Consider the following 24,036-nt stretch of genomic DNA (forward strand, 5'->3'; position numbering starts at 1 on the left):
GAAGTTGATAGCCTAAACAAATTTAAAGCTCAACTGGACAGGTATTTCGAACGAACGGAGGGGTGAAATGGGAGAGGGTTTTTTTTTTTTTTTTTTTTTTGGCTGATGCTGAATAAGCTTGCTTTCTTGCATCATATGCCTCTACTAATGCTAATGCTAATGCTAATTAAATGAATAGATTGATTTGCAATTATGAGTGTTTAAATTTCGCAACCGTCACTGTGCTCTTTTGTCGCTAAATAAGCAAAGCTTTCAGGTGGCCTCTTTTGCAGGCCTCCGCCTTTTTTTTTTTGGTCTAACCCGGCAAACCAGGCAGGACACAGCAATACATCGTGTGTTCTGGAAATTTATCTGCTTACCATTCATTTATCTGTAATCCCTTTGGAACAGGGTATTATGTACAATTTAGAGGATTGCATGTAGTCCCTGTGACATCGTTATTGTTCAGGTTTTTTTGAATGGTCGTACTTAATCCAGTGAACTGGTAATGGATATGGAATTAGATCTACTGGCAACCAAAGTCCATTGTTTCAATTGACCCTATGAAGAGTCGCAATCTGACATGGTAGCGTCATAAACTTTGTTTCTATGTTACCTGCGGAAAAAATTTGACTAATCTTGTTTCTGGGAAATATAACTCTAGAGTAGCGTCTTTTAGTTGCATTCGCGCTTCGAATATCCATTTTGAAAACTAAACTGTCTTCTTGTGTATTATGCTGTTCTCGTCACTGGTTTCTTTTGTGCAGTGTGCTGCTTGCAAAGCTGTTTCTCTGGACTTGTTCCTTTTTTATATATTTTTTTTTGTATTTTCAAGACAATTTTTTTTAGTTTGCATTGCTGAAAATTTCACCGGACGAGGATTTTTCTCCGCCTCCCAATCCTTCCCTGACGGTTCTGTAACCTGAATATAAATCAATCTTGAATTCTTGCAACACCCAGTGCATTATCCGCAAAAGAGATGGATTGTCTCTAATAAAGGTGCTGTTGAAAAATTATTTATTCAGGATGTCTCTTTTGCAACACTTCAAACGTGTGGGGTGGGGGATTTTAATCTGTATGAATGCAAATATTCTATTTGAACCTTTACTTTACTCTCTTTTCCTTACCCCACCTTTCGCATCTGACTCGTATATCTCACAGAAGAAATCGGGTTCTTGGGAATTTCTATATTAAGTATATTCCTCCTTCGGATTGAGATGCTCTGTGAAACAATTTCGAAAGAGCTGATATAGCTGGAGGGAGCACTCAGCCAGGCGGAGGCGGGCCAATGCACTGTCCCACCAGAGAGTGTAAGTGTGTGTGTGTGTTGTTGTCTTAGGGCACCAGGGGTTTCCCCCATCTCCGCGTTGCTTTCATTGTGGTGAACCAGTTCACTGGGAAATGCCAGAGATTTAAAAGTGTGTGGGAATTGTTCATGTGTTGTGTTCTGTACCGGTGTTCATCTGGTCATTTAGCCGTTGGACCCCTATTGAGGCCCAACGTTGTCCCACTTACGCCCCGTGGAGGCAGACCAGGAACCCAGTAGCTGTAGATTCACTCTGGCAGGTCCTGCCGCTTAATTTCCTGGGATTTCGGCGGTTAGGACCTTAAAAAAAAATAATAATAATAAAATAAAATAAAAAAAAATAATAATAATAAAAAATAATAAATAAATAAATAAATAAAAATAATAATAATAAAATAAAAGACACTGTTCTACCAGACAGTGTCAAAAGCGCCCTCGAAATCAACAAAGATAGCCAGTTCGTATTTGGATGTAGAATTTTCTGTATGGAGGACCAGGTCAAACAGCGCCTCCTCATAAGAGCGCCCTGGCATAAAGCTATACTGTGCTGGGGAGAAGAAGTTTTGTTCACAAAGCAACTGCATGATTCTTAGTGCCGTGAGTCTTTCCAGTATTTTCCCGAGATTTGCCAGGAGGCCAATAGATTTGAGGGAACGAGGATCGTCAGGAGGTTTACCAGGTTTCCTGGTGAGCCAAAGGAGAGCTACTTTCCAAATATTGGGAAACACTCCGTCTTGCAGCCATTTATTGTACAGTAATTGTAGGTATAGCGGTCTAAGCTTGAAGAAGCGCAGAATAAAAACATATTCTATTAGGTCCATCCCAGAGCATTTTTTGGGATTGATTCTATTAATCACTGCCGACAGTTCATCAATGGTAAAGGGGTTGGTAGTTGCTTTAGTGTCATAGGTTTTGTTGGTCATTCGTATAGCTGAATGCTCTGGTATATCCCCTGAGGAATAATACTCAGGAAACAATTTGTCTAGTATTTGATATTGTGTAAGTCCAGTTCGAGGTCTCTGCAGTTTCGGTTGTAACTGGACCAAAGATATCAGGCATGTATGTTTTATCCCTCGCTATCTTATAAACAATGCCCCATGGATTGGAATTCCCCGAGTCATTAACAAATGTAGTCCAGATTGCTGTCTTCTTGGCGGCAATGGCTTTTGTGTATTCATTCTTTTTGGCAATGCTGCGATCTTGCCATAGCATTAGCATTAGCATTAGTAGAGGCATATGATGCAAGAAAGCAAGCTTATGCAGCACCAGCAAAAAAAAAAAAAAAAAAAAACCCACTTCCATTTCGCCCTCCGTTCGTTCGAAATACCTGTACAGCTGAGCCTTAAATTTATTTAGGCTATCAACTTCCACGAAAGGGATGGAAGTCTGTTCCAACAACCAACTACCCGCTGGCTAAAGGCAAATTTCCGCACATCTATCCTACATCTGTCTTTCCTCAATCTGAATTTATGCCCTCTCAGGTGATTACTCTGAGCAAGAGGAACAGTCCCATCGGCATTGAGCATGCTCAAATCATTCAAGGCTTCATACATCTCTATCAGATACCTCGCCGGTGCCTAGTCCCCAGACACTGTAATCTGCAAAACCTAAGCCTTTCTTCGTAAGAGCACCCCTTTGTTCCATTCACTAATCTTGTTGCCCTTCTCTGTTCTCGTTCCAGCAGCGCTACATCCTTCTTGAAATGAGGCCTCCAGAACTGTATACACTAATCAAGGTGTGGCCTGACCATTGCCTTATACAAGGGGATAATCATCTCCTTATCCCTGCTAGAAAAATTCCTGTATATCATTGACAAGACACCATGAGCTACTCTTGCAGCCCGTCTGCACTGCTCAGAGAACTTCATATCTGCCTGCACAATTGCCCCCAGGTCCTTTTCATTCTCTACTACTGTCAGTGTGGTACCACAGAGTTGATACTTTTCTCTGGGGTTGCTTCAGACAGGGACCAGTTGCGATGGCGCTGATAAAACCGGCGTGCTCTGTAGGCCTCCTTACCCATCGTTGCTAGCTCATTACACCACCATGAGCAAACAGTAGGACGGATGGACTTTTTCCTTGCCGACTTATACGAGGCCTTCAGTAGTGCTTCCTGAAGTCTGTCGACCAATTCATTAGTAGCAACTGAGTTAAGGTTGTCAGGATTGCGTGAGGGAAAATCCCTTGTAATCGAGTCATCAAACGCCAGCCAATCGACTTGATTGAGAATCTCACAAGGGCGAGCTGTCTAGGGGCTCTGAGGTGAACGGCTGGGTGTGTGTCCATGTAGTAGGTAATCATTCTGTGGTCATTGAGCGTCCAGTCTGGGATGGGATTGTCTTCCAGTCAGAGATCCGGGTACTGAGGTCATTGGTCGTTACTGTGACATCGATGTTCGACTTTCTTATAGAGCTACTATATGGGAAATATTGCTGTGGTAGATTATGAACTATAAGGTTGTGGGAGACAATGAAGCCCTCTAACAAGTGGCTCTAACAGTCTTACCAATTTCGGCGAAGTCCGACAGTCTGTGACATCCAAATCCTCTGTTTGCACCTTCATGAGGGTGGGACTGTTAATAATCCTGGGTATAACCTCCATGCATAAGTACAGATGACCGCCAGAGGGCTGCCTTACTAGTCGGACGTGCTAATCAACGCTAAAGAAAAATGTGCTTAAATATGCGTTTTAATTATAGTTATTGCCATAAAAAGTGTTCTCACGTAAAGAAGTCAACTAGTGACTCTCATGGTAAGAAATTTTTAAATTTCAACTGGGAATTTAGCAGGCTATTTGCGTTTTCATCTATATCCTTTGTTTGCGAGACCGCAGTGGTCACCATGTGGCTGGCAGCAAGGATATAGAGAGGCGCCAATATAAAGCGGCGGCCACGTAAATATCCTGCATTTGACTGGGGAGGTGCCCCAACTTGTGCCAAACCCGACCTGCAAGAGCGTTCCATCATCTGTGCTGAATTACCGTTACTGTGCTAGTGAAACATGTATTTTGTGTCTTCCCCCCACCTCTGCAATAGACATACCGTGAACAGAATGGATCTTAGCAAATATACATGTAGTGCACAAACTGATGTCACCAATGTTATCGGCGCCAAGAAAACCCCCCAGAGAAATTAACCCCGTTTTCCTAGGGCCGCTTATATACCAGGCTGTTCCCCCCCCCCATATTGCCAGTGGGGGAGAGCCCAAATCTCCGCCTGCAGATCACACGGTAACAAATATACCCACGGACTAGTGGTTTATATCCTCCAACAGCTCTCAGAGCCCTCAAACAAAATAACGCGTCTAGACCTCACTAATCCGGATAACTTCGAAAATCCGAAATGGATACAAACATGGTGGGAGAACCACACGAAAAAGATTGTGACTCTGACTGTGAACAAGTTAACCCTGAACACCAATTCCATACTGAAGAAGTTAAACCGACACCTTTGGCTAAAAGAAAAAATAAAAATCAAATAGTCTCTAATTCGGACAGAGCAACTAGAAGCCACAGTCAACCAAAGGACGCTCATGATGATCCTGGCTCACTACAACCAGGAAAACAAGTTAAAACCGAGCCGAAGGATTCCCTCTGGACCCTGCACTCCCAGAGGGATTCTCCCTTGGATCAAGCACGCACTCTCAAGACAGTCCTAGAAGAGCTATTTAGGGACCAGAGCAACAGAATCTCAGCAGGTCTCAGAGGCCAAATTGCTACTTTATGGAATAAAATGGAGTCCGTTTTATTCCAAACATACTTAGAATCTGAAATAGCCACAGCTAAACTGCAGGCTTATAAGGAAGGAGGAGCAAAAAATATGCCACAGTGCACTCCCTCCTATGCAGATGCGCTGAGGACACCAGCTCAGTGTGACCACACAGCCACCCATCCAATACAAGCCAAGGAGAAATCCACCACTCGGCGACCTAACATTGTAGTGTTGAGACCCCTTAATAAAGTGGACAAACATTCTAGTGAAGGCATTAAGCAGGTTTTTGATTTTGATTTGGTAGTTGTTGGCGCATCGGCTTCTGTGGCCATATTGCACCTCCCAAGGTTTTTGCAGTACTTTGATCCAAGCCCGAGGCGGGAATCGAACCAGCGACCTTTGGGTTGCCGGGCAGGTACTTTACCCACTCGACTAGCCCGGTCGGCCATGAAGCAGGCAATAATTGATAAACTCTCCGATGACCTAAGGACCACGAAAATAAAATCGGTACGAAAGACAAGGAATCCAGGCGTGGTCATCGAAACAGAGACCACAGAGGAAATAAATGAAATAATAGCCAACCCCAAGATCGCAACCCTGGAGCTCAGAGCTGAACCCCCAAGAAGGAAGGGGCCCTCCATCCTTATATACGACCTTGATAAGGATATCAAACCCGAGGAGGTCGCAAGAGAATTGTTTTATAGAAATCTGTCCAAACATTTGCCAGATCAAAATCTAAATAATCATGTGATACCCAAGCACACCATCAAGACCAAGTCCTCAAGCACAGTCAACTGGTCTGTAGAACTGAGCCCGGTAGCTTGGCAAATACTTATAAATCAGACTAGAGTTTATATATATTGGGGTGGCCACCGATTCCGCGAACATGTGGATATCATCAAATGCTACAACTGCTGCAAGTTCAGACACACATCGCAAACATGCTCCCAGGCTGTGCGAACCTGCGGCCACTGGGCTGGCAAGGGCCACAACTTCACCGACTGCCCAAATAAGAGCACAGACGCCGTTTGTGCTAACTGCAAAAGTCAGAAAATGGATGCTACCCATTCCCTCAGAGACAGCATGTGTCCCATATACCAAAAAATACAAGAGCTTGACCCAATCCAGAACAGATTATGGCACCACACCATAAACAACTCAACACTAAAGTAATCAAATTCTTCCAGCTAAACGCTCATAGAACCAGGGCAGTGGCCGACCAGGTCAGGATGAAAGCCGACGACGAAAATATAGATATCATCATACTCCAAGAACCATACGCAGCCGCCAATCAAGTAAGGGGATACCCCCTACAATACAAGATCATACAGCCTGAAAATGAAATCCCTTGGGCCGCTATTGTGGTCAGAAACCCAGATATAACAGTTACCAGGATCACACACCTCTGCACGTCCTGGGCAGTCTGTGCACATCTTATCTCAGCACTGGGAGCCTTCTACGTCGTAGCTCTTTATTGCCGCCCTGGAGAGGACATAACGATGGCTACAAGGTACCTAGAACATGTAACAAATATCCTCCCTGACCAGAAACTAATAATAGGAGCGGACGTGAACTGCAGGTCACCAGCTTGGTACAGCCATACCCCGGACAGGCAGGGGACAAGGAATGGGCAGCGCCTGGAGGAATTCCTAGCAACATCAACGATAACAGTGCTAAACCAACCTAATCAACTACCGACTTACTGCAACCTACGATGGGAATCAACCATCGATGTCTCCCTAGCCACTAGGAACATTGCTGGCAATATAACAGACTGGACGGTTCAGGATGCCTGGACAACGTCCGACCACAGGGTCCTGACCTTCCAACTCAACAGAGACCATCAGAGACAATATCCTGAGAGAAAAATGCTGCCGAGATATGCATTGAACACTGCAAACTGGGACCAATTCAGAGATACCCTAATCGCAGAAAAAGATACACAGCAAGCTGCAATTCAAACAAACCAAGACCCTGACCAACTCCAAAAAACAGTAACAGCGATTATTACTAAAGCAGCGAATGCTGCCATAAAATGAACCTGCCTCAGGCGCTGTACCATGGTGGAGTCCGGAGCTCCAGAGGCTCCGAAGGGAAGTCCAGGACAAACGAAAGCATTCCAGAGAGCCAGACGCTCCTGGCCTGCCCCTGAAGTGGATGCACTGCGGGAAATCTACAAAGAGGCCAGAAACCAGTACACCTCGCTCATACGCAGAAGTAAAAAACTCTCGTGGGAAAATCTGGTCGCAACCACTGGCAACACTGACCCCTGGGGGGTGGTCTACAAAGTAACCACTAATAAACTCCCCAGGGGAGAGGTAATTTCAACCACCATAACACCACAGGGAGATGCTACCAATTCTTGGGAGGCATCTGTTAACAATATTTTGGACGCAACCTTCCACCCTCCATGTAGACCCACAGACACCCCAACAAATCAAGATGTGCACAGAGAATGACGACTACCGAACAGAAGACAGGGAACCGGATTTCACAATAGAGGAATTACAAGCGGCTGCGCACATTATTAAAAGTAAGAAATGTCCGGGTCCGGACCTCTTGGAGCCGGAAATCATCAGGAAGGTGGTGGAGATAGCCCCTGACATGCTACTGAACCTCTTCAATCTATGTCTCCAAACTGGGACCTATCCGAAGGACTGGAAAAAAGCAAATATTAAACTCATAATTAAAAACCCGACAAAACCACCAGACCAACCAACTTCCTACAGACCAATAGCCCTACTAACAGTCTGCAGTAAACTCTTGGAACGACTCCTGTTAACCAGAATACAGGCTTACTACCTACAGGCAAACCTAATGTCCCCAAACCAGTACGGCTTTTGACCGGGAACATCGACTGTGGATGCCCTGAAGAACGTCCTTGCACGTGCAGGTGCCACAGAAAACAAACATTTCCTGGCTATCTCTATCGACTTTGCTGGGGCGTTCGACACCCTTTGATGGCCGAGCGTCTCCTGGCCCGGCTCCGGGAGAGTGGGATGCCGGGCAACCTCTATCGAGTAATCGAAAGCTACCTCTCCAGTAGACTCATCATGGTGAATGCTCCATATAAAATACTCACCAGAAAAATCTACAGAGGCTGTCCACAAGGCTCCGTTTTAGGACCTACGTTATGGAACATCGTCTTGGATGAATTCCTAAATACAAATATTGGAGAGGCGTCTTCACAAGCCTTTGCAGACGACCTCATCCTGATGATAGAGGGAAACAGCGGAATCCAGCTGGAAAGAAAGGCAAATCATGCCCTTAAAATCCTACAAGAGTGGACCAATATCCACTTCCTTAGGATCTCTGCAACCAAAACGGACTCCATTCTCCTCAAGGGTTCCCTAGATTACAGGCGACCCCCACAGATTAAGATTGATGGTATCACATTACGACTGTCCAAGGAATTTAGATACGTGGGAGTGATACTGGACCCCACTCTCTCCTTCCAGGCACACTTGAAATACACGCGTAAGAAGATACGGGGCTATACAGCCCCGTATCTTCTTCCGGGGCTATACAGCCCCAGTCCCTTTTTGCGACTGTTACCACAGTCGCAAAAAGGGACTGGGGATTGAAAAAGAAGACCCTCAAGTTGTTTTACAAAGCCGCCTTCCTGCCGATAGCTACCTATGCTTCCGGAGCATGGTACCCCAAAGTCACCATGGCTGTAAATCGCAGAATCCTCGACTCTATCCGTAGAGCCATGCTGCTCGCTATAACCCGGGCCTGCAGAACAGTTAGCACCCACGCGCTGCAGGTGCTGGCGGGAACCCTACCTTTAGACCTCGAAGTAGCTAAATGTGGAGTATTATATGAACTCTCCAAGGGAAGAGCCTGCACCTTCGCCGGCTTCGACGCAGATCCTACCACAAACCGTTTGGCTGAGAAAAAGAGACTTACAATTCATCTCGTGCAAACCTGGCAAACCAGATGGGAGAATTCTCCAAAGGGAGAAGTCACCAAACGATTCTTCCCCAACGTTGGAAAACTCTATCCAATGGCTCCAGCATGGTTCACGCCGGGACTCCACGCGACCTTTCTGCTAACAGGACATGGTGCCTTTAAGGCTAAACTTACAGCCCTGGGCATTACAGATGACCCTACTTGCTGCTGTGGAGAGCTGGCACCACCTCATGCATGAGTGCCAGCTTTATGATGACCTTCGCTGTCAGCTCATCACCCGGATCACTTTTTTGCCCAGAGATAGAGAACAACACCTCCTGGACGGAAGGCAGGAATATATTGCCTTCTCAAAGTTCGCCGAAGCCTTGTACAGAAGAAGACGGGACCTGAATGCACACTAGCCACATAATGGCTAGAAGCCAAAATATGCATAACACCAAAGAGGACCTACCAAGCAACCATGAAGATAGACAAAAAATCTGAATGAAGGACGAATAGCAGCTGTTCCGGCGGCCTGAGCCAAGCACTAGCCCGGCTCTCCTTTAATATCCCTTCCTGGCAGGAGGACGAGATGACCACGTTGCCTCGTTCCCCTGCTACCCCACCTTTCTTTCTGGTGAGGCATGGGCATGCCTCACTGACAACCTGGGGGAATTTCTTCTGTGTCCCCCATACTTCTGCCTTTTCCCCTCAACCTTCTTCCTCCCCTCCCCCACTCTATCTATACATGACGCGAGCGCCCTACACACTAAATTTAATCTACCCTAAAATAATCTTCGCCCAGTCTCGGCCTAATTATCCTCCGCACTGCCCTACTCCTGCCATATGAATGCATGCACACGTGCTGTATGCAAACATCCAAAGTAATTACGATTGCATGGATCCGTATATATTATGTATCACTGTTGTGTATATGTGCATATATATGTATATGTGTACGTGTACATAAGTTTTTTTTTTTTTTTTTTTTTAGGTCCTAGCCGCCGAAATCTCAGGAAATTAAGCGGCAGGACCTGCCAGAGTAAATTTTAGTCTACTGGTGTTTCCTGGTCTGCCTCCACGGGGCGAAGGTGGGGGCAACGCTGGGCTCCAGCAGGGATCCAGCGGCTAAATGACCAGATGAACAACGGTACACGACATTACACAGGTACAATACCCACACACTTTTAAGCCTCTGGCATTCCCAGGAAACTGGTACACCCAAAAAGAAAGCAACGCGGAAATGGGGGAAACCCCTGGTGCCGCATGACAACAATATACCTTAAGAAAAGTGTAAAGTGTGTTAGGGTTAAACGGCACCAGGGGTTTCCCCCATCTCCGCGTAGTTTACATTGTGGTGTGATACAGTTCACTGTAAAGGCCAGAGATTTAAAAGTACATGGATCTTGAGGTGTGTGATGTCGTGTACCGTTTTCTTCTGGCCATTTAGCGGCCAGACCCCTGCTGAGGATCGACGTTGCCCACACTTCTCCCCGTGGAGGCAGACCAGGTACCCAGTTGTAGTTTACGCTAGCAGGTCCTTCCACCTAGTTTCCTGAGATTTCAGTGGATAGGACCTAAAAAAAAAAAAAAAAACCGTTTGCCCCGTTTGATCGCTAGATTGAAAGACCGAAATGTGAACCAACTTAATTTGGAATTATTAAATTTTGACCTGTGGGGTATACGCTGCCAGTCTTGCCACTTGCCTGCCAAACCCCATGTACTTTTTCTGAGAGAATTTCAGTTATCGATTGATTCAACTACTGCTCATCTCAGATGCCCAAATTATTCGCTGTATGATTCCTTTCGTCTCAACGTTGTACTTGTGCATATGTCCGTTCTGATATTCCCTGTCAGAGAATTGACAATTTGGAATCTCCTCTCTTTGATCTTCTCTGGCTTAAAATCTCTCTCTCTGCCTCGTTGTGTCAAATTCATCTATTGTCTCTGCCGTTCTCCCAACTCCACTAATCACTTGGAGCCACTTGACTTCCTCTCTTTGCAACTTGACTTTCTCCAGTTCAACTTTCTTAACAGTGAGGTAATTTTCCTTGGTGATTTTAATGTTCACAACTCCAGCTGGCTTCCGTTTTCTAGTCACACCGACCCAGCAGGTCGAGATGCTGAGGCTTTTGCAATTACTAACGACCTAGCATAGATTGTTCATTTACCTACAAGAATACCGGACAATCCGAATCATACAGCCAATACGCTTGATCGTGTTCTCATAAACAACCCTTCTAAGTACACTGTCGAAGTGAGAGGTCCTCTAGGCACTTCAGATCACAACTTGGTGATTGTCTCTTCTCCATTGGAGCCTTTATCCCATAGCTATTCCCAAACTTGTGTTGTTTGGCATTTCAAGAATGCAAAATGGGATGACCTGCGAGACTTATTTTCTTCTTTTCCTTGGTCGGATTACTGTTTCAAAAGTTCTGATGTCAACTTTTGCTCAGATCGTGTCAGTGAAATTAATCTTGCAGGAATGGAATCCTTTATCCACACTCAACTTCTAAACCTTGGTTTATCTAAACCTTGGTTTTCTAATAAATGTGCTAAGGCCGTTTAGGAGAAGAATGTTGCATATCGTAATTGGCTTGTTTCTAAGTCTTCAGTTTCATTTTCCTCCTATACCAAAGCTCGCAGCAATTGTAAAGCAGTTATTAATCAGTCCAAATTAGATTTTGAACAGGCTAAGAGTAGAAAACTTGCTTCTTGCTCTAATGGTAGCTGAGCATTCTGGTCTCTTGCCAAAGCTATTGGCCGCAACTTTTGCCCATCTCTGCTCACACCTCTGTCCAAACCAGATGGTTCTGTTGTCACTTCAGCCAAGGATAAAGCTGACCTGCTAGCATCCCCGCCCCATTTTTTTTCCAACTTATGTATTAATGATCTTGGAAAAACACCTCCCACCATTCCCATCATGCTCTATTCAGTGCTTCCTGTTGTCTTTCGTCAAAAGGAGATAGGAAAGATTTTGATGAATCTTGATTCTAAGAAAGCTCCGGGTGCTGATGGTATTTCTCCACTTGTTCTCAAAACCTGTGCTCCTGAACTTGCTCCTATTCTTTGCCGCCTTTTTTCACTTTCTTATTCCAAAGGTGTTTTTCCATCTTGGAAATTTGCTCATATTCAGCCAGTTCTTAGAAAGGGTGACAAGTCCATCCCAACCAATTATCATCCCATTGCAATTACGCCTACTCTTTCTAAAGTAATGGAGAAATCAATAACCGCCAACTCTTAAACTACCTAGAAACCTTCCGTCTGATCAAATATCGCCAGTGTGGATTCCGTCAGTGTTGATCCACTGGTGATATTCTGACTTATGTTACCCATTTTTGGACTAATTCAATGGAAAGGTTCGTTGAAACCCAAGCAGTTGCTATTGACATCTCAAATTTCGATCGTGTTTGGCATAAACGTCTAAACAAGCTGCCATCTTGTGGCTTGCCAACTGTTTTTTGTAATTGGTTATCCAGTTTTCTCTCTGATCGCTCACTGAGGGTGATGGTAGATGGCTCTCTGTCTTCTAACTTCTCCACTAATGCCGGTGTCCCCCAAGGTTCAGTTCTTTCCCCCACTCTTTTCCTCTTGTATATTAATGACCTTCTTCCATTGATCGGCAAAACTATGGATAGGATTTCCAGTCAATGGAAGAAGGTCATTAATATACAAGAGGAAAAGAGTGGGGGAAAGAACTGAACCTTGGGGGACAAGGTTCAGTTCTTTCCCCCACTTTCTCCAGTTCAGTTCTTGAACTGGAGAAAGTCAAGTTGCAAAGAGAGGAAGTCAAGTGGCTCCAAGTGATTAGTGGAGTTGGGAGAACGGCAGAGACAATAGATGAATTTGACACAACGAGGCAGAGAGAGAGATTTTAATACCACATTGCATTCCACTTTCCATTTTGAGAAAGCTTGTCCTGCTCAATCAGCTTAAACTTCTCGAAAATCTGCTACCAATTCCTTAAATGCCGATCTCCAGGTAATTCTCCAGTGGGGCAAAGACAACCTGGTTGATTTCAACCCTTCTAAAACTCAGTCTTGTCTTATATCTCGCAAAAAGGATTCTTCTGCTGCTATGCTTATCTTTGGTGACACTCCGGTTTCTAGGCAAAATGATATATCTCTTTTGGAGATTACCTTGTCTTCTAATCTCTCCTAGCACAAGCACATTACAAATATTTCTTCGTCTGCGTCTGAAAATCTTCGTTTTCTCTTTCGCTCTCGGCATTACTTTTCTTCCAAACAGCTGCTCACTCTTTATAAATCACAAATCCGCCCTACCATGGAGTATTGTTCCCAAATCTGGGGTGGTGCCCCAACCTCTCTCAGGCCTCTTTATTCCATTCAGAAGAGGGCAGTTAGGTTAATTAATGATTCATCTCTAACAGAGTCTCTCCACTCGCTTTCTCATAGACGCACTGTTTCTGCTGCATGCCTCTTCTACAGATATTTCCATGGGCACTGTTCTTCTGAATTGGCTTCTATAATTCCTGCTCTGTCTTTCAAAACAGTCTGAACACGCGCCGCCACCAGCTAACATCCATTTACTGTCCAACTTCAAACTCATAGAACCAACTTTTCATCTTCCTCGTTTATTCATTCATCTGTTGTTTTCTGGAACAACCTACCATCATACAGATTTTCTGAAAATTATTACAGAAGTTCAAATCCAATGTCAACAAATATCTTCTTTCGTCTTTTCAACCTGCAACCCAAGCTCGGTACTAAGTACTATAGGTTCTAATACCTCTCGTGTTTGGGATTTACATAAAAAAAAAAAAAAAAGCTGTACTGGAATCACGCCATAATAACGGATGAGACCATCCCGCACAACAGACAGGACATAACCCTGGTGGACAAGATGGAAAAGGATACTTACGTGATTGACATAGCGGTTCCAGGAGATGTGGCATATACAAGAATTATCAACCATCCCCATCATCGTGTTAACTACCGGTATGGTACCAAAGGCTCTATATAGCAGCCTAGCAGTAAAAGGTATCCCAGAGAACACCTATAAGGAACTCCAGAAAGTTGCAATCCTGAACACCTGTAGGATAGTGAGAGATTTCCTCAACCAACAGTAACATCAGTCATTACAACCACCCTTTGTACTTGGTAGCAGTATCCGTCACGGAGTGGAATCCCGGAATCAGGGAGAAATAATATAAGAGCAATAATAATAACAAAAATAATAATCAGACCACTTAGTGAGTCAGAACATAATGGCCGAACAGCAGAAAGGATGCAAGCGGAGGAGCAAAGGATGCAACCAGCAATTGACCATAGATGCCGCAGTTATGGAGCAAGCCTTCAAGAAGCACCGCAACACAGCCTACATCGATTACCGCAAAGCCTTCGACTCTGTACCTCATAGCTGGCTAATAGAGACCCTGAAGATTTACAAGGTCAATCCTTGTACATTAGTGACAAACTTCCTAGGAGCAACAATGGGGAAATGGAGTACAACTGTTAAGGTCGAGAAATTCGCAAACAGAGCAATCCCCATTAGAAGAGGAATCTTTCAGGGAGATGCTCTGAGCCCACCATGGTTCTGTCTAGCACTCAACCCGCTATCCACAATTCTCAACGGCAGCAAGCATGGATATAACCTCAAAGAAGAAGAAAGTACCTGTACACCATCACACAGCTGATGTACATGGATGACATCAAACTCTACTCGGCAACGGAGAAGCAACTCCAGCAAATACTCCGGATCACCGAAGAATTCAGCAAGGACATCAGAATGGAATTTAGTCTAGAAAAATGCAAGACCCACACACTGCACGAGGAAAAATTAGTTGGCCGAACCTACCAGCTGTTGACTGGTAAATAGTCGAAGCTATGAAAGAAGCAGAGACCTGGTATTACCTAGGGACGATGCAGGCTGAGCAGTTAGAACACAACAAAATCAAGAAGTGCCTGACCGAAAAATATCATCAGAGACTCAGAAGCTTACTGAAAGCAAAATTGAACGGAGGGAACACAGTCAAAGCCTTAAACACCTATGCAGTTCCAGTACTAACATACACTTTCGAGATCATAGATTGGACTAACACAGAGCTAGAAGATATCATGCGAAAGACAAGGACAATGATGACTAAGAGTCGCCAACACCACCCAAAGTCAGCAGTGCAGAGAGAATAACAATACCTCGGAAAGATGGAGGAAGGGGCCTGAGAGACCTGATAGAGCAACAGAAAACAGCGATAGTTAACCTGAAGGATTACCTCGAGAACAACACAGCACCACTCCACCAGGCCACAAGGAAGATAGATAAGTGGCATACCCCCACTCAACCTAAGCGAGGAAACCCTTCCCACCCAGACGGTACAAGAAACGGTTAGAAAAATGGGAAAAGAAGACACTCCATGGCAGACACCACAATGACCTTCATCAAGATCACATCGATAACATTGTTTCCAATGTATGGCTCACAAGTGGAACACTCTTCCCAGAAACTGAAGGATTCATGCTGGCCATCCAAGACCAGGTAATCAACACCAGAACCTATAGAAAATACATCGCAAAGGCTCCGGAATGTCAGATGACACATGTCGATGATGCCAACTGGCCTCTGAAACGATCTAAGACATCACCGCCGGGTGCAAGGTGATCACCCAGATTGAGTATACTTACAGACACGACCAGGTAGCCAGGATAATACATCAGAAGCTAGCGAGAAAATACCAGTTGACCAAAGAAAGTGTACCCTACTACAAGTACGAACCCCAAGAAGTACTAGAGACTCGAACCCATAAGCTGTACTGGGACCGCGCCATAATAACGCATACGACCATCCCACACAACAGACCGGACATAACCCTTTTGGACAAGATGTGAAAGGCTACCTATCTGATTGACATCGCGGTGCCGAACACTAGCAATGTCCAGAAAACCCACGAGGAAAAAATCAAGAAGTACACGAACTGAGACATGAAATCAAGGAGATGCGGCATATGCAAGAAGTATCAACCATCCCAATCATCGTGTCAACCACCGGCATGATACCAAAGACTCTGCATAGCAGCAATAGGTCTCCCAGAGAACACCTACAAGAAACTCCAGAACGTCGCAGTCCTGACCACCTCTTGGATAGTCAGAGATTTTGTCGACCGATGATGACACTAGACATTACAACCACCCTGTGGACTTGGTAGCAGTACCCGTCACGGAGTGGAGTCCCCCAATCAGGGAGAAATAATATAAGAGCAACAACAATAATAATAATAATATTACAGTTCATGGCTGCTGATTTAAGGTCTTTGTTTTCCCTTAATGCTTGTTCTACTTTTCTTGGGTTTAATCTTCTTATGTCCTCTGAATCTCTTTCTAATGGCTTTACATAACTCCGTTTCACCCTGTCAGTGTTTTTCTTGCTCTTCATTTGTCGTCTTCGGTTCATCATGACAAATGTTTCTTGACTAATTTTTTCTTCTTTGGATTTCTTTTTACCTATAGGTTTCTTGGGCTTTATCAGTTTTTGAAAGTTGTAATATTCCTCGTCGATATATTGGTCCTGAGCAGTCTGCATAAGCTCAAACTTGTTCTTAAGTTCCGGTAAATACTGCTTTTTCTCCTCTTCTGTTATCTCTAAGACCTTCGTATTATTTACTCGAGTCAGTTTTTTCCTTTCTTTTCTTACATCTATGTCAAGCGTGGATCTTACCATTCTGTGATCACTTCCAACATTTACCTTGTTCAGGACTGTGACATCATTCACGATATATCTTCTGTTAGTGAAGATGAAGTCATCGTCATTGGTTTGTAAACCATTTGGGCTCTTCCGTGTCCACTTTGTGTTCACCCTTTTCTTGAAAATACTGTTCATTACTGACAATCCTCGAGATTCTGCAAATTCCACAAGTCTTTCACCTCTTTCATTTCTTTCACCAATTTCAAACTTTCCTATAGTTCCCCTTTCTGCGCTGTTTTGTTTGTTTCTAACGTTACCATTGAAGTCCCCATAATGATAGTGTAGTGGGATTTCTGCTCATCTAGAATCTCTTAATTTCGGTGTACATTTCTTCAACCTCTTCATCATCGTGGCTTGATATTGGTGCTTAAATCATTATAACCCTTAGCTTGTACCTCTAAGAAATCCTGATTAGTAGTCTTGACATCCTTGATGATGTACTTTTGGATTACAAAATGTTGTTTTTTAATTCTTTATGGACCAGAAACCCAACTCCACCTTCGCTCCTTTCACTGTTTCCATTGGTGTACAGCAGATTTCCACTTGATAAACTTATAAGTGATTCATTTCTTCTTATTATTTCAGCCAAACATATAATGTTTCAATCCACATTTTCTAATTCCTTTTCCAGCTCTAATATCCTGTCTTCGTCGATGAGCGATCTTATGTTGTAACAGGCCAAGTTCAGTTTCTGTGCCTGGCAGCCTGGTCGTACTCAGATATTTTAGCACCCTCTGTACACTCAATTTCTCTCGCTGCCATAAGAGGGGGAGTGAAAGCCGCTTGGGATTGAGAGCCATTTGTTTCGTTTTGCTGTCATGTCCTGGAGGGTTTGGTCTTTTCCTCTTCACGTTGAGCAGGCGTCTTGAAAAGAACCACTCTACACGTTTGTTGCCACCTTAGTGACGTAACAGAGCTTACCATCGAGAAGGTGTGCATGAGTTGAATGGATATTAAGGAGGCAGGCCAACCGGACTTCTCCTAAATCTTCTGAGATAAAAATATTGGATCCATCAGTGTTTTAGATTGAGTGTCTTATAACACACAGAATGCCTGTTCCCTCTAAGCCCCCCTTATTACCTTCACCTAATACCAACAGCAGGAGAATATTATGCTAGCCTTATGCCTAAGTTCCCCACACCACCTGTGGAAAAGACTTGTATCCCGTCCCGTCGATGACGTGGGGAATTTTTCATGGGCCTTTTTCACAACGCCGCTGAGTAGTAGTAGTAGTAGTAGTAGTAGCAGTGGCATATGATGCAAGAAAGCAAGTGTAGGAGCTTATGCAGCATCAGCCAAAAAAATAAATAAATAAAAAAATCACACCATTCCCTCCAAATGCCTGTCCAGTTCCTCCTTAAATTTATTCAACCTATCAACTTCCACAACGACAGATGGAAGTTTGTTCCAGCAATTAACCACCCGCTGGCTAAAGGCAAATTTCCGCACATCTATTCTACATCTGTCCTTTCTTAATTTGAATTTATGCCCCCTTAGGTTCGTAATCTGAACAAGTGGAAGGATCCCATCAGAATTCAGCGTGCTCAACCCATTCAAGGCCTTACACACCTCAATCAGATCACCGCGCAGGTGCCTAGTCTCCAGCCACTGCAATTTGCAGAACTTAAGCCTCTCTTGGTAAGAGGATCCCTTCATTCCCCTCACCAAGTATGTCGGTCTCAGGCGAAGGTAGAATTGTTTTTTCTCCTCAACACTCAGGTTTTTTGTCCAGCGGAACAGAAATTTGACCATAGAATATATGCAATTTACAGACAGTAAACACACAGAAATATGGCCCTAGTGGCTAACGCTCCTAAAACTCTACTGCAACAACCATTAGGCTAACGTTTAAAACTGCAATTCGGGAAAAAGACCTGGAAAATTGTGTCTTTTGGTTGCCATAACAAAGTACCATGAACAAAACCTATGTTGCTCAGGCCATATTGATAAATATGGATTTGAACAATTAAACTGCCGCTGCAGCCAGATCCAGGGGCGTATTCAGGGGTGAGCATAGGGGGCATATTCCCCTTAACCAAAATTTTGAAATTAAAGAAAAACAACGCAGGAAGCGTTCTAAGAAAAAAAAAAAAAAAAAAAAACTCAAAAAGCCTGGTCGCATGCCTCCCCTTACGATGGACCTGGACCTGGTCCATGCCCTCCCCCTTACGATGATACTTGGATACTCCATTGGCCAGATCTGATCTCAAGTGACTGTTATTTGTTCAGAAACCTCTGTCACTTCTTCTTGAAACTCATTTTAAAGATAATGAACAGCTAAACGCAGCTCAGGAAGCCTGGTTTTAATCCCATCGTGAAGAATTTCTTTTAAAATATTAAATTCTTTTTAGATTAAATAAACAAGGGCATTGATCTTCTTGGCGAATGAACACAATTTAAAAAACAAAAGAAAAAAAAAAAAAAACAATAGAATTCTGTGCCAGTTCTTTGACACTCCATTCTCAGAGCAAGTTGATTGCCCCTCATATTTTCATCATACGTAGCAGTTTAACGTACCTGTAATTTACAAGTTTTAACATTTTTTCTTTTATTGGTTTTTACTTCTCTCTCTCTCTCTCTCTTTCTCTTCATAACCACAGAGTAGTAACACAACTCTGGGTTCAAAGCAATCTTAAGCGAGATTGCTTTGAACACACATGTAGCGAGAACTCTAATAATACTGCATTAAATCAGTAGTAGTAGAAGTGGCAAACTGTATGGAAGCAAGCTTATACAGTATCAACAAAAAAAAAAAAAAAAAAAAAAAAGAAAAAAAAAAGAGAAAAAAACCACTACTTTAAGCAGAGAACACTCGAAATATATGGACATAATTCAATAGTCATGTGACATTATGCTGAGTTGACAAAATCCATAGATGCTTTATAGCTTTAATTGCTTTGGTACTTCTTGCACACAACATTTTTTCTATTCTGAAAGAAAAGAGCTGCATGGGTTCAAATCATACCTTATGTCGTCTTTGTCTACTGAATTCGCACTATTTAAAAAAAAATAATTTCACGAGTTTTCTGTAAATTTGGCCTTCTTCGGATGAAAATTGTAGTTTCTTTGGAGAGACGGAAATCGGATTGTCGATCTCTTTAGAAACAAAGCGGTTTTGTATAATTTGGCAGAGATGTGCTCATAAAAATTTCTTTTCCTGGATCCATAGATACGGACACAGCTATTTGTTACACGGTGCAGAAGAACGGGGGGTATGCGACTACTGTACCGTAAGCGGGTAGTCAAACAAGTTTACTCAGCTTTCTCTTCCCGTTTTGGATAATAGTTACGATCTCTCCATCCTTCCATATCGTTTGGAAAAGGGTTGGGTTCGAAATCCCGTCTGCTTATGGGGAACTTTTATAGTGTTTTTTTCCCCTTCTAACATGACCGAGTTAGTCGGGTGTATCTTCTGCCAACTAGAGTTTTTCTTCCAGCAAAAGCGCATGCTGACCGCAGAATGTGCCCTCAATTACAAATACAAAGTGCCTTAGTTACTTGACGCATGTTCCACCACCTGTTCAATTTTTAATTCAAATTGATTATTAATTTTTAAGGTGGCGTTTTGATCCGTGCTTTCTCTGGTCACGGGCACATGCGGTGGAATAAGTAATAGTAAGAGGCATGGTTTGGCCTTTAGACCTTGTTATAAAAATTTGTTGAGATGTTATAATTATTGTATTGTAAATCATGAACGCATTCAAAATGTTTTCAGAATTTCCGAATGTAATAGTGACAAACGAATTTAATGTTAATGTATTGTTGATTGTTATCCATCGCAGTTGCATCTAGTATGTTGTAATTTTTTTTTAAACTTTTAAAAACTAAAAACTGAAAAACTATTTTTAACAGTTTGAAATGACAGTAAGTATGGAATGGTTTCTGTGGTTATCAGTTGTTTAGTGCTAGGAATTGCCCTAGAGAGACAGTAGTAAGCAAAAAGAAAAATAAACAAGCAAAAAGAAAAACAAAACCTCTGAGTATAAGATCAATATAATGCTAGACTGCAGAGGAAATAAAAGCTTTTTTTAATGTAACACAATAAAAATGTGGGGAATGAAGAATTTTCCCACCTGGATTTCAAACTATTCTAGACCAGTGGTATCCAACCTGAGAGCCGGTTTGGCCCGCAAATTATTTTTATACAGCCCGCGCGGAAAGTAAACTAAAACAGCATTTTAAATGTTAATTATATAAAAAAATCCTTATTAAATGTTTTGTTCAGTAAATGTAATTGTGTATTGTATTTAATAAATTTTTCAATTTTAGGTGTATCATTATGTATTTATTCACTATATTGAAAAACAGTGATCCTTTTTAGGTTGTAAATTTTCTAAAGTGAGCATTTAAAAGCAAAAGTAAGGTACTTAAAAAAAAAAAAGTAAGTAATATTTTTATAATTTTAATAAAATCTAGAAAATAGATTTGTTGCACACAAAAGTGTTGGGAATTTGGATTTTTTATATGTAGCCTGAAAATAAAAAACAGTAACATGAAAACAGAAACTTCCTTTTGCATGTAACAAGATATGGAAAATGTAACACACCAGTTTTTTTCGAATCATTCAGTGCAGCCACCAGATAAATTTAACTTTGAATATGGCCCCTGTACTGTAAAAGGTTGGACACCGCTGTTCTAGATGGTTGATTGACATGCTAAATAAGTTTGAATAGACTTTAACCTAAGTAAAGTTCTGTTGGCTTTCATGAATAGGAATACTAATTCATTAGCATTTATTATTTTATATATATATATATATATTTTTTTTTTCTTAATTACTAGGTTTCCCCATAGGCAGGGGCTGACTGGCTAAGTGGTGATTGCCCCGGGGGCAACAACAAATTTGAATTATTGACTAGTAGTCAAGTGATTCCAGTTTGGGGGCCATAATTGTTGGCAGTTACCATTGCCCAAAACTTGCTAATTTCCCCCCCCCCCATTCATAAGAAAAGTCAGTTCTGCAACATACCAAAAAATGAAAGAAGGAAATGTTGTAAATAATGGGTTTTAGGTTTGAAGCCCATCATTTGCAACAAACCCAAATCCTATTCCCTCTACCTGTGATTGGTTAATTACCGCCTTTATTGAAGAGGACTTTAGAAATTCTCTCCAGTCTTTGAGCCAAACTTAGACCTCTCCAGTCAACTATGCTATGTAAGGTTCTGTCAGTGACGTATGGGAATTTTGCCAGTGGTGACAAGGTGGTACTTATACAATGGGATAATAAGGCCACATCTTGAGTACTGCATACAAGTCTGGAAGACTAATTTTAGGTAGAATGCAGACCTGTTGTAACACCTGTAAATAAGAGCAACAGCACTAGTCAGTAAAACAAAAGGGTACTTTTACCAAGAAAGACCAGTTCTGTAAACTGCATCACTTGGAAATTGGTCTCCCACGAGGAGACCTGATTAAAATGTTTATGGCTTTAAATGGATTGAGTAAATTTAATTCCAATGGTATTTGTACTTTCTTGGAATAAACATAAGGGGACATAAATTTAAATTGAAAGTGGGTGGTTACATGATAGAAGTGCAAAAATTTGATTTCAGCCAGAGAGTAATTGATTGTTAGAACAAACTTACATCTGGTATGCAGAGGTGGCTAGTTTAGATAAATTTAAGATAGGATTGAACAGGTTGTTAGAGAGGATATATACATGAGGTGGTTTGTCTTTTTTTTAATTTATTTTTTGCTGATGCTTGCTTTTTTGCATCACTTGCTATTTCTAATTAAGTGGCAGATGGTGGTGTGTCACAGAGGATATTTTTGATTCTCCTTTATGAATTGGGGATGTATTTGTACATCTCCAGTCCATAGGGACCTTCCCTGAATCCAAGAATGCTCTGATAATTATGGCTAAGGGTTTGCTATCTCATTTGCTGCCCCCCTTAATATAATTGGATCGATTCCACTGACCAAAGTTTTTTTTTTTTTTTTTTTTTTTATATCCGTCCTCAACAATTTCTCCTTCACTTTCCTCTCAGTTCTCACCAAGTTATTTAACACCTCATTAGTTCTTCCTTCTACTGTTAATATAAGCATAGAAATCTTTGCGTTTTTCTCTGTGTTCTTTGCCAGAGACTTCTCATAATCAGCCTTCGCTTGCCTAACCTCCTTTTCACTTGATTAGAGACTAATTTACACCGAGTGATCACTGAATTATGATCACTCCTATGAAAACTGAATGCGACCTGTTGACCATGTGAGGTAAAAGAGTGCACAGTTAGTCGATAGCATAGATAAGGTGTCAGTGGTTCGGTAGGTAGTAAAATTCCAAGCATGATGGGTAAAAGGAAGGATTTATTGGACTTTATCGACAGATTGTGGGAGCTCGATGAGCTGGCGCCTCGATTTCCAAAATGGCCGAACTGGTGGGGTGTTTGAGAGCCGCCGTTGTTAAAGTGTACCAGGACTGGCAACAAAATGGTCAGACAACGACCTGATGGCAAAACTGCAAAGGTCAGCAAAAGGTTGATGTTAGAGGTGAGTACCAGGTCCAGCGACTCTTACAGGCAAACAGGCACAGCACTGTTGGAGTTGACTACCCAATACAATATGGACCAACCCGGAACAGTATCTGGCATGACCATGCGTTGCATGTTCGCACATACGGGCAATACCAGCAGACGACCCCTACGGCATCCTCTCCTAACTAAGGTTCATCAGTGTAAAAGACTTGCCTGGTGCAAAGAGCATGCAAGTTGGACGTTAGAAGGCTGGAAGGCGTGCTGGTCAGATGAGTCGCATTATTTACTCCACACTGTTGATCGTGTACGGATTTGGCATCAACAACATGAGGCTCTTCATCCATCATGTATAGTATCAAAAGTGCAGGCTGGTGGAGGTGGTTGTATGGTGTGGGGCATGTTTCACTGGCAAGAATTTAAACTTGGGCCCATGGTGCATGTGGAACAATATATCACTGGTTTCTGCTATTATCAACTGCTTACTGACTGTGTACACCCCGATATGTTACAAATTTTACCAATTTTATTAATGGCGATGGTGTCTTCCTGCACAAGTGCCCGAGCCATCCGGCAGTTGTTGTGCAGGAATGGTTTGAAAAACACAGTTCTGACTTCCAGCATATCGATTGGACTCCGAACTCCCCCGATATCAATCGCATAGAGCACTTGTGGGACACTATGGAAAGGCATATTGGGCGTCTGGATACACCAATCATCTCCATACCTGCATTGCTAGCTGCATTACACACAACTTGGTTGGCCATACCTCCTGAATGCTTCCGATATCTTGTTGAATCAATGCCACATCAGATAGCTGCTGTACTGAGGGCAGAAGGAGGACCTACGAAGTATTAGGTGGCCACAATTCAATGATCACTTAGTGTATATCTACCATAGTTTTCTATGTCACCTGATAATTTATATGCATTCCATACAATTTTATTCTCTGCCACGTTTGTCCATAGTTCATCTGACATCCATTTA

At 42.6% G+C, this 24,036-nt stretch overlaps 1 protein-coding gene across 1 annotated transcript in view; it reads left to right on the top strand.

The window, feature by feature from the left end:
* The first annotated feature begins 20,287 nt into the window (after positions 1-20,287).
* Positions 20,288-24,036, top strand: part of LOC150080822 (glycerol kinase 5) — a 376,684-nt gene continuing 372,935 nt past the window's right edge. The window contains exon 1 of the mRNA XM_090382163.1: positions 20,288-20,446. The gene's annotated coding sequence lies outside the window, so the exon portion shown is untranslated. The remainder of the gene's footprint in view (positions 20,447-24,036) is intronic.

Source organism: Mastigoproctus giganteus, chromosome 9, assembly GCF_048544385.1.
Source record: "Mastigoproctus giganteus isolate SK-2022 chromosome 9, ASM4854438v1, whole genome shotgun sequence".
NCBI classification, from domain to species: Eukaryota; Metazoa; Arthropoda; class Arachnida; order Uropygi; family Thelyphonidae; genus Mastigoproctus; species Mastigoproctus giganteus.